Raw genomic sequence first — 12,102 nt, 5'->3', positions numbered from 1 at the left:
TTAAGTGGGATCCCGATGGGCCGATAGAGCCACCCCACTTAATATTTTTTTCTATCCAATGAGAGCCCACTAACGCAGTTTAAATGGGATGGGCTTGCTAGTCCCACAAAACCCCACTTCCACTTGCAGCGTGACTTTGGGGGAAACAAATATGATAAACACACTTATTTTTTAATTGGAAAGAGTTTTAAAATTACGTTTAAGCAAAAAAAAGTGAAAATGTTAATGATATTTTGATTTGTGAATTAAAAAATCTTAAATTTATTAAATGTTTATGAAATTTTAAAAACGTTCTCCAATGGCAAAAAATATTTAATTCTAAAATAACTGAAAATATTTAGTTCTTTTTCTAATAAATAATGAATTTTAAAATATTCACAAAAAATTGAAATGTGTGTCCATTTTTTCAATTATAAATAAATAATATGCAGGAAATCATAAAAAATGTTCAACTACTTTAAAAATGTTGGCAAATTTTTTAAAGTTCATTAATGTTCAAAATATTCATTGGTTAAAATTTAAAAGAACAAAACAAAAGGAGAACCAAAGCAAAGAGAAAAAGAAGGAAAAGCAAAAGAGAAGATAGCTTTTAAAAACCTGAAAGGAAATCGCTAAAACGGCTGCTGAAAACTCAGAACAAAAAAACCAAGTAAAGAATATAGAATCTTTCCAAAACCAGGAAAAAAAACATACATAGGTCAGTCGGTTAGCTCACGGTGTGCGCGGTTGGCGGGAATCTAGCATGTTAAGCATCACAAATGCTATTTCTTGCCTTTTTTAGTAGCACTTCGTGTTTGCCTCTGGTTCTCCCAACATGGGTCTCAGCCCAATAGCAAGTACACAGGCGGTTTCATCAAAATAATTAGAGACGCCAATGTTTTCTCTGGTTAAGTCATTTTAACGTGGGAAATGGTTTTACCACATGACACATGTGGTAAGCAATCCAAACAATTCAAAAAAAAAAGTGGGAAACGGTTTTCACATTTTTTTTGTGTGGATTTGTGTATTTATTTTTCTTTCTGACTCATTTTCAGTGTATTTGTTCTTCTTTTCTTACTTTTCATTATTTTTTTCTTATTTCCTTACGTTACTTTCTTCTCTTTAGAAATTTGCAATGAGTGCTTGGAGTTGGATTGGGAACACTGGGAGGTTGCTGGACCAGATGCGAGGTGCACACCCAAGATACATCAAGCCGAAGACGAGGTGCGGCCTCAGCTCCCAGAAGACCTTGTCATAACCAGGAAGGTAGCTGTGAACTCACTGACGAGATGAACAATTCCTCCCTGTATATGTATGTATTATTTCTTCCTTGTGCAAATAACTGGAACCAAAATTTACTTATGACTGAAATCTGTTAGGTCAATTTCAGTTCCTGATACTGAAACTGAAACTGAAACTGAAACTGAATGACGCTCTTCTTTCTGATGCTGATTTGTTCAGTTTCAGTTTCAGTTTGGTAAGGAGCTGCCGATGTAAGAAGGTGCTCGTTTTAGCTAGCTTTGGATGGATGATCAAACACTATATATAAAATCATCTATTCTCCTAAAAGAAAGAACCAGATGTGCTGTAGGTAGCTAGCCGTACTCAAGTACATAGTTGTGTTCCTCTCACTCACACTCACATATACTAGGTGCTGATGCTTGTCATCTCATCTCCTTATTACATGCACTGCATACTACTGTACATAGGTAGAGGGAACATGCACTGTAGCACCGGCTGAGGACGCTGTTGGTCTTCTTGTCTTTGCCGGCAGAGTCGTCGGTGTACTACGTACGCTGTGTCGGATGTCGTGCCCTGTCCTAGCTCCTGGGTGAAACTTAATGACTGAAAACTGAATGACACCTCAGTCGGTCAGTTTCAGGTTCTCAAACTGAAAGTGAAGCTCTGGGCGTGAGAGTAGGTGCGTCGTTCAGTCTGGGCGTGAGAAGGAAAATCATCCATGGCCTTGGTTAGTTGGTACACTGTGGCAAAGCAGCGGACAGAGTTTTGTTGAATGATTTGAAGATCAAATTTTCGGCATAGAAAGAATAGATGAATGGCCAAGTAAGTTAACTCCCACCCTCTTCCTGTATATGCATGTATTCTTTCTTCCTTGTGCAAATAAATGGAGCCAAAATCTACTGGTGACTGAAAACTGGCAGGTCAATTTCAGGTTCTGAAACTAAAACTGAATGTTTTTCTTTCCACTGCTGATTTGTTCAGTTTGGTAATCAAGGTGGTGTTGATGTAAGAAGGGCTTATCTTTTGCAGCTAGCTCTGTTTCAGTTTGGTAATTAGGGTGGTGTCGACGTAAGAAAGGGCTTCTCTTTTGCAGCTAGCTTTGTTTGTAAGTGTGTGTCTAGATGAACAATTTCATCCGTAATAATAAGACAGGAGCAATCGGCTGCCGTTATGCTGAAATAAGAATGTATCCTGTATTTCGCAATCGTGTATTTATTTCTGCTCACCTGTATGAATATATTTGTTTGTTGTGGCCTGTTTATACTCAGCCATACTGAAGTACTACCTCCATTCCAAAATATAAGACGTTTTGGTAGACGTTGTGTTGCTCTCACTCACATCACATAAACTGCATGTTGACGTTTTGTGAGGCTCCTTGAGCTGGAACAGGCATTCTCCTATAACATAACAAAGGCCCCAGCCTGATTGTTGATCAAACAAAGGATCAATTCAAGGTGCCTGGGATTCTTGCTGATCGAAGAAACAGAGCATCACGGACTACGTTTTTCGTTGTGATGCGGCAAGGCTGTCTGGGACATGTTCTGAATTTGCTTGGAATTCATTTTGGTTCTGCTGCTGAACTGGTTGACATGATGCATTAGTAGGTGCGGCGATGAGTTTGGACAACGTGAGAAGCAAAAATCATGTGTATTGACTCGCCAATAATCGAAGCAAGTTTGTGATGAATCAAAGGTTGGCATAATGAATTGACTCCCTGTTTGGACAGCAAAAAAAGCCCAAAGCCACAGACTGATAAAATCTGAAAGCAGTGGACAGATATTATCAAAGCTAGCTTTCAGTTCATTTGCAGTATGCTATGCACATGGATGGACAGACAGTATGTGCATGTGTGATGGCACTACCAGAAGCATTTTCATTTAGTTTTCTTGGTGAGCTCCTCATCTTTAGCTATTAATTAAATCATTTTATCTCCATCTGTAGCTGGAAATGCCTTATTGCCTGAAATGAATGCTGTCATTGCCATACAGTAGTTAAGGTTTTTTTCCCCTTTGATTGTTACGCAAGCTTTCTTTCAGATTGTATAGATAAAGAAGTAGCGTTCTGGACAACATCATGATTCCGCAGCCTCCGTCGCAGCTGGGCCCCGCAAGTCAGTGAGACCTCACGCTCCATCCCAGTGGTTTGCAGCTAAGGAATGGGTCGGATACCTGTGTAAGTGAGCAGCATCGAAATGAAACTTTAAATCACTCCTTTGAGGAGGGTATCGAATTGGTGAGAAAGAGAAACCTGTGTGCATCTGAGTAGCTAGTGGGATCGTAACAGAAAGAGATGTGGACCGACCATCCACTTGCACACGATGAACCACTCTCTTTGGCGCCCCCCATCCATCATTCTGACTGTCGGAATCTCACCCTTGTTTTTACAAATACCGTATCACTTCACCATGAGATTAGTGTTGTCCTGATATATCGGATTTTCAGTCCCATCAATTTATCTTCTGATGCCGTACCACTATTGCACTTCTTACTTCACTAATTCGTTATGTTCTGATGCAGGAATTCTTCGGTCTGAGCTTGGTGTAGGATATTCAAGAGCTGGTAGGAGTAGGAACCATATACCTTTCTCTGTTCGGAAGAAGCACGGCAAAGATGACATGACCTACAAAATATTCTCACGTTCGAAGCTAGACGACGCTTTGCTGGATCAGATCTTCAGGTAAGTGGTTGGATACAACTAAATACTGAAGAGTTGCTGTTGTTGTCTGTGCAGGCAGGCAATGCACAGTGATGTACAACAGCAAAAGGGACGAGCTAGCATCAGGGTAGACTGGCCGCCCCACCCCACTACTAGGCCCTCAAGATTGTACTCCCTCCGTCCCAAAATAAGTGTCTCAAGCTTAGTAGTAAGTTTTCTTTGAGTGTTGAAATTTCCCGTCAGGGATCCCTTGCAGGATGTGGGGTGTAGAAAAGACACAAGGAAATAGAAGATTCGGGAAATATATATTGTGCACGTGCACATGCACTGTTTAATCAATAATACGGTGAAATACAGAAACGGAAGTGCATGATTCAGACACTGTATATGCACTGACACTATAGATGTACTCCTTTCCTTACAATATTGCAGACTGGCACTGGTAGGTTTTCAGACTCACAAGAGAAGATCCACCCAGGAATAGATTATGAATCTCGAGTAAATACTCTTGTCTTGACTCCAATTGGAATAAAATAGCTGCAGCGGCATGCAGGTCTCAAGTTAGGGGCCATAAGTAAGTACTCTGACTCCGATTCCAAGCCCGCGTCATTCACTAGAAAGGGAAGCACATGTGTTAGAGAACATAGGTGGTCACTAATAACAATTCATAAAGAAACGCTCTACAAGGGGGATTGCATTCTTCACCTAAAATATTTCCTGCAGATGTGTTGAATCTTTTTCCAGTTTGGATGTCCAACTGTTTGACAAGACTCCATGAACCCATCGTCGCACTTCAGGAGCCAAAAATACGTAAGAGACTGTGGCAGCGTTGGAAGCGACCGGATATTCAAACATTTAATAATGATTACTGTTTCGAGCGAGCTGAGGTGCTCCATATTGCATGGCAAGGCGTTCCAGCTGCAGTGCATCAGATTGAGGCAACGAAGATGATTGAAAGCCTTCAGTGCAGGAGCAGGTCCTGGCTGGCTCCATCCTGAGAGACCAAGTTGTTGCAGCTTCTCTGGTGCGCCATTTTGCCTGCCCACCATCCACTTTGGGTATACCAAACCATCGTAGTCACGGATGTCGAGTGTTACAAGCCCCACGGGAGGACAAAGGCCCTCAAGTACCTCTGCTGCAACTTCTGAACTTCCACCGAATGATAGTGTTAGTTCTGCGAGCCGTTTCTTGGCAGCTAGATCGAATGCAAGAGCTTCCTCTCTGCTTTCAACACTTTGGAGACCATATATACTCAGTTCGCCGCTGAGCCTGTTTAGGTACCTCAACTGCTTTGCCTCATGTCCTTGTTCATGACTTACTTTGAATGCTGGGATTGTTTGGAGTGAGACAAGCCTACCGATGTTTGAAAATTGCAATCCAGGACCGCTGCATACATGCCGCAAGTTGATAAGATCACCACAGGAAAATACCAAATTCATGCAGACACCAAAATCTAGCAGTTGCATCTAGTAAAGCTGGTTTAGACTGCTTGGTAAAATTACTCTGCATTCAATATCTGTCCGGAAAGCAAGATATCGTAGATGTTTTAATTGACTAATAGATTCTGGAACAGACAATATATTTGGTCTACAAATAAATCCATCCTTTTCCAGACATAAAGCTATTGCTAGTACCCGCAGTTTAGGCAGACTCTTGAGTATGTTCTTGATGACTATTTCCTCAACTGTTGTATCCCCTCCAACACTATAAATGACGAGTGTGTGTAAATTTTCCAATACAAGAATCTTCCCTGTAATCAATGCTGCATCATAACTCTGAACAAAAAGATGGCGAACGTCTCTGGGAACATCTTTTTCTGGATCATGTTATTGTCAATTCTGAAGCAGTCAGTTCCAGCTACTGCCCCTGCTAAATCATACAGCAAATCATGAACTAAATAGTATTCCTTGCCATGATTGTACCAGTCCTGGCCTCCTGGTTGAAGAAATGATATCGACAATAGTTCATTAAATATTCCCAGACCAACGTCTTCAGCATCCGCCCCTTCATCTGTGTTTCTTATGAACCCTTCTGCCATCCAGAGTCTAACTAATTCATCACGGTACAAGCGATGTCTCCTAGGAAAAATACTGCAGTAAGCAAAGCAACGCCTAGCCTGCTCACCAAGCTGATAGTAGCTCCACCACAGAGGTCCCGTCCATACCTTGAAAAGGTCTTGATCTCCGACTCTTCTCCAATGGTCAACATCTTGCTGTCGACGTAAATTTCCACCCACTGTTCTAGCTGCTAAAGGTGACCCCTTCAGCTTTTTTGCAATCTCAACCCCAATGTTCTGGAACATGCTTTGATCTTGGCCATCTTCGAGGGCATAATGCATGAACAACTCAAAGAAGGCGGTATCATCAACCTCAGTTATCGGCATGGCAGTATATCTCACACCAGGACATAGATCCGGTAGTGCATATTTACTTCGAGTTGTCACTAGGATCTTGCTTCCTTTCTTTCCTTTCTTCAGTGGAGAAAGTAACTTTGGTAGCTCCTGGTTACCAACATCCGCATTGCACCAGACATCATCCAGTACCAGAAGGAATCGCTTTCCATCTAGTTTCCTCTCCAGTTCTTCTTCCAAGGCATTCAAGTTATTAAATTGAGGGCATGGAACCTTAGGATCTGAAGCTGCCTCATACAACTCCTTGAAGATGCCCCACACACTAAAATCCTGAGAGACATGAACCCACATAACAAGGTCGAAATGGTCTTCCTTGTTGTCTTGCTTGTCATTTTTCTCGTGGGCATAAACAAACTGTGCAAGGGTAGATTTCCCAGACCCGCTGACTCCATGTATGCCAATTACAGAAAAACATAGACCTTTGCTAGTGCTTGGATCAAGACCACCTTCCTTTTCATGAAGCATTGCTATGATCTTGTCGCGATCATTATCTCGACCAAAAACTTTTTGCGGGGAAACTGCGGTAGTCGTAGGATTGACAACCATTGTGTGTCGTATATTGCCATCACTTATGCTTGACAAGTTAAGCTTCTCCAAAATCTGGTGTGCTTCATTTATAATGTTTTCTATCTTCTTTAGGCTCTTTACCAACTTCTTATTTGACATACGACTCTCCTGCGACACCAAATAGCAAGTGAAAAGTCTTTCAAAATAAATTGTATGTGACTTGTGACCATTCAGATGAGAGAAATTATTACATCGAACTATCCCCACGCTAAATGAAGAAATAAGTCAAGTGTTGTATAGGGAAATCGTGTAACCTCCAAGTTTTTTTAGATACACCGAGAAATTACTTGCCCTAAACCTAGTTCTCTACTGCTTGAGCTAGGAATCAGCTAGGAATCACCGAGGTATACCAATACCATCAGGCACACACACACGTGTGCATGCCCTCTATGGACTATATGAACATACTCATGAGCTAGAAATTTGCTGATTTCGGAGAGAGAATTTTGTGCCGCGAAGGGTAATCTAAGGGAATACATGTGAACCAGAATCGAGGCCTACAGTATCAGCGCCAATATACAAGAGAAATAAATATTCTCTACTACTTGTATTGCAATTTTGTGCTACAAGATCAGCGTTCGAATTTCCCAAATTTTCCCTTGCAAAAGTTTCGATGTAGGTTTAGGCTACATCCAGTTTGGCATATCTATGTATCTTTGGTCGCAAAATACAGGATATGACCAAAGAAACATTGATATGCCAAAATTTGACTTACCATGGATGATGTGTTTCTACTTTCTAGTAGCTTCATATATATGGAACAACAAAAGCTGGACTGACAGAACACAAAACAAATGGAAGAAAAGAAAGTACCTTCTTTTTCAGACGATCCTTTTTAGGTAGAGACGAGCCACCGCCCGGCTGTAGTTTTCCTGTTTTGATCTGCTTCTCTAGACAGTGATACTCGACAGCATCCAAGATTTCTTCGGCTTCATAGAAAGCATATTTAAGCCGCTTGAACAGCTGCTCTAGACGAGGCCTGTATGGGCTCGTCTCGACAACTTCCATGACCCGTTCCAGCACCAAGATTTTTGGCTCAAGTTGCGCCAGCTTCTTTGCTGTGTCATATTCGAGGTAATCGAAGCCTTTGGCGAGGAGCTTAGAGATGGTGGCCGAGGCGACCCAACCAACCATGGCCACGCTCCATCCTACGGCAGCAATGGTAATTGGATCCATCACTACAGACAGATAGAATTAGTTTTGAGAGAGTGGGGAGAAGGCTAGGCTGCAGATTCTAGATATAAATAGCTCAAGTTGCAATGAGCTAGTAAGAGATAGCACCTAGAAAGCAGCTAAAATATATGGCAAGTGTGCTATTACTTTGGTGAGTTAGAGTAAAGAAAGGGAAGGAGCTCAATTACTGACGCAAGGATAGGACTGTTTCAACTAAACACTGCCGTGTAGCAACTCTGTTGGTTTTGACAATAAAGTTCAGGCAGGCGTAAGCCCGCCGTTAACGCGTCAAAAAACTAAACACTGCCGTCTAGCTCGTAATTTAAAATTGTCCAATCATCTCCCAGTGGTACGAAGAGTTGATCCACAAGCAACAATCAACCGGTGTTTTGTTTCGTTGACAGGGACATCTGAACTGACAACTTGTGGTTTAACAAGCTTAATAACCTGGTAATCAATCAACATGCATAATATATACTTGGGTGTGCATCTACACGACTGACTCTGGGAAATCGACGATCTTGTTAGTTGGTATAACGCGGCACGGCCTTATATATTCTCATTGACGGCAAGGGAAACTGTTGACCACACGGCCGCATGACCCGTGAAATCTGCAACAATCAGCATAAACAACCCTATCCCAGCTGCCAATGACGAAAACAATGCTGAATTACTATCCCAGGAGCTCCTATAGGGAATTTCCTATTCGCCGCTTATTGCGGCAAGTTGTCGCGCCTTCGCACAGGGCGCAGCTCACCCTGGGCCGGCCCATTTGCGGTCATTTCCCTTCTCGCGAGAAGCAAGGCTAGGGATCGAACCCAGTACCTTCTGTACATGTATACGCCACGCTAGCCAACCCGACTGACTGGTTCAGGATGACGAACAAACAACGCGAAACATAGAAAAACACACAGCAGCGACAAAACTTAAAACCAGTTCACGGAATTTTCAAAAAACTTTTGTTCCTTTTACTGGTTTTTTCGGGTTTTCTTCAGTCTTTTTCTGTTCTTTCGTTTTCTTTATTTTTTTTTCTTTTCTGTTTAATTTAAAATATTGTTCAGAATGTCGAAAAAAATCTTGTTTTTGAAATAATGTTCACATTGCCAAAATTTTGTTCGCAATTTCAAAAAATGTTCCTGTTTTCATACTTTTGGTTACAATTCAAAAAGATGTTCCAAATTCCAAATTTTGTTCACATTTTTAAAAATTTGTTCTCAATTTACAAAAATGTTTCCAATTTCGAAATTTGTTCATCGCTTCAAAAAATGTTTTTGGAGTTTTGTTAATGTTCTGAAAAATGTTGCAAATTTAATTTTCTTCACATTTTCAAAAATTGTTCGCACTGTTCAAAAATGTTCGAAATTTCCAAAGAAAATCACGTAGAAAAAGGCTGGGAGTTTCAAATTTTTGTTCGCATTTTTCAAAAAAAACTGTTCTCGGTTTTAAATTTTGTTTGTGTTCTGAAAAAACTTTACAATTTTAGATTTTTTTCATTTTTATAAAAAATGTTCTGAATTTATAAATTTGTTCATTTTTTCAGAAAGTTTTTAGGTTAAAATTACGTGTTTTTTCGAAATTTATTCAAAATTTCAAATTTTCTTCAGAATTTCAGTTTTCTGTTCTCCTTTGTCGAAATTTTCTGTTACAAATTTGTTCGTAATTTTGAAAAATGTTCTCGTTTGCAAATTTTGGATTTTATAGAAAACATTAAGTTTTATCGATGTCGTTGTTGTTTCTTGTAACATTCCGCTGCTAATTTAGCACTGGAGCTAGTTGGCCGCAGTGGCTAGCATAACATGCGATGGACCGCAAGGTCGACGGTTTGAATCCCAGCGCCAGTCTATTCCTTTTTTCGCATTTTAGCATCTCGCTAATGGCCTGGCCCAGGTTTGGCCACACTGTTGCGAAACGTCGACATTTTGACGCATTTAGCATCTCGCTAATGGCCTGGCCCAGGTTTGGCCACACTGTTGCGAAACGTCGACATTTCAACGCAGCTAGCGTCACATAGAGCTGTACGCTGGAAGGAAAAGAAAACAAAAAAGAGCGGCAGGCGCGATGGAAGGAATCCAACCAGCAACCATCAACTTGCACATGCGTACTCCCAACCACTGCTGTCTACCGTTGCTTGTACCAGACCAACGCGCAACTAAAAATAACCGAGCACAACCGTCCAACCGGACTTGTCTACTGCATCAAACCAGAATTAGTTACTCTACTGAACATCTTAAAAAAAGGTGCACATTTTTTATGAAAGTGTATATTTTGAAAAAGTGCAAAGATTTTTTTGAATATCTGAAAAACATCGTAGACAGGAACATTTTTCGCATATGCAAAAAGAATTGAAACTGCAGAAAATGTTTTCGAAAAACGTGAACTATTTTTTGAATTTTGTGAATAAATTATGAAATTCCAAACAAATTAAAAAACCGCGAACTTTTTTTGAATTTTTGAACAAATATTTGAAAATGCAACATTTGATGAAAGTACAAAAATATGAAACCAGGAACATTTTTTGAATTTGTGAACAAATATGTGAAAGTGAAACTTCATGAAATATCTAGCAAAAAAATTTGAAACCACAAACATGTTTCGAAATTCCTGAACACTTTTTCAAACGCAATTTTTTTTTGAATTTTGGGCCAAATTTTGCAACTGCAAACATTTTTTACAATTCTAGAAGTATTTTCGAAATATGAATATTTTCTAAATCTGTGAACAAATTTTCAAATACATGAACATTGTTTGAATTTATGAACGTATTTTATAAAGTGGAACATATTTTAAAATCTGAAAAAATTTGAATTTAAAAAAAGACAAATATCAACATGAAAAAGGAAAAAAGGCAAAATAAAAAAGGAAATGAAAAAGAAAAAGGAAACAGCAAAAGGAAAAGAAAGAAACAAGAGAAAAGAAAAATAAACAGGACAGAAAAACCAAAAACCAAAAAGAAACACGAAAAGCTAAAACTATGTGCATGTATGATTGCACGGAGCTCCACTCTCACGATATGGATACACGATTGTACGGCAGGCAGCGGCGGATCCCTTTGTGTTCACCATGTCCGCCGCTAAACTGACTGTCGGGAGTCCCGAAGGCATATTTCTCCCCCCGTATGGTCGCGCCGCTCATCGGAGTAGCAAAGAGGGTGCTTCAGCGGGAGGGGAAGGGTGCTTCCGTCGAGCTCAAATGGGTACCCAGGATGGTCTGAGATAAAGAAGAACCGGACAGGTCACAGGCGGTGGCCTTTCTGGGACCCAAGTGGCACCTGTAACCTAATCTAGATGGGTAGAGCCCCAATCTGGATGCCCGATCCAAGGCCATAGATCGGGGAAGGATCCCTAGATCCAAGCCGTCGAGCAGGGGACCGCCCAGGCCACATAGGCGCCACACGCCGTTGCTTAGCCCACTCCGCGGCGGTAGCCGCCGCCGTCCGCAACTCCTCTCCCGCGCTGAGCGCCCGCACGCCCGCGCCACCGCAAGGGAAACTAGGTGCCCCGTCGCCTTTGCCAGGGAGTCCCCTCCGGCGGCGGCAAGACTAGGAGGGGAGAGGAAGGAGTCACGACGGCTAGGGTTCCCCCCCCCCCCCCCCCCCCCCCCCCGAGCCGTCAGGGAGACGACGCAGGGGTCAGGTCCATCAAAATTGTTAGGTAAAGCTGGAATTCACTCTAGACAAAATCACCGGGCACGAGACGTAGCGATCCAGTAATTCTTGCGCGCGGTGTGTTTTTCCGGCAAGAATCAATCACCTTGGTGCATATGGCAGGTTATTGTTCTTATCAATCATGCGAGGGTCGAGCTAGCTTAGTCTGGTTCTCTTCACTGTCGCGTTGACGCCCGAAAATACTCGGCGGCATATGGGATGGCTAACGGTGGTTGTGCAAGCTTTGCTTTCCTGAGAGCAAATGTCATTACGGTCGAAGGAAGAAAATACAGGACAGCCAATTTTTTTTCGAAAAAGGGAAAGTCCCGGCCGGGCCGTCCTCTGCACAAGTGTACACATAGTATTAAACAATTATGAAAGCATGTAACAATCATTGTAATTCTTTGTAATGATCTCTATGACTGAATGAACA

The 12,102-nt window shown here is 41.4% G+C and overlaps 1 pseudogene across 1 annotated transcript; it reads right to left on the bottom strand.

The window, feature by feature from the left end:
* Nucleotides 1–4,162: 4,162 nt before the first annotated feature.
* On the bottom strand, nt 4,163–8,092 carry LOC123050563 (putative disease resistance RPP13-like protein 1; annotated as a pseudogene). Its single transcript, XR_006423792.1, has 3 exons — nt 7,667–8,092; nt 4,582–6,961; nt 4,163–4,489 (listed from the first exon to the last, which is right to left on the bottom strand). The product of XR_006423792.1 is annotated as a putative disease resistance RPP13-like protein 1 (transcript).
* Nucleotides 8,093–12,102: the final 4,010 nt, after the last annotated feature.

This window comes from Triticum aestivum, chromosome 2D (assembly GCF_018294505.1).
Source record: "Triticum aestivum cultivar Chinese Spring chromosome 2D, IWGSC CS RefSeq v2.1, whole genome shotgun sequence".
Taxonomy (NCBI): domain Eukaryota; kingdom Viridiplantae; phylum Streptophyta; class Magnoliopsida; order Poales; family Poaceae; genus Triticum; species Triticum aestivum.
The sequence above is the reverse complement of the archived record's forward strand: the minus strand, read 5'-3'. Positions and strand labels throughout refer to the sequence as shown.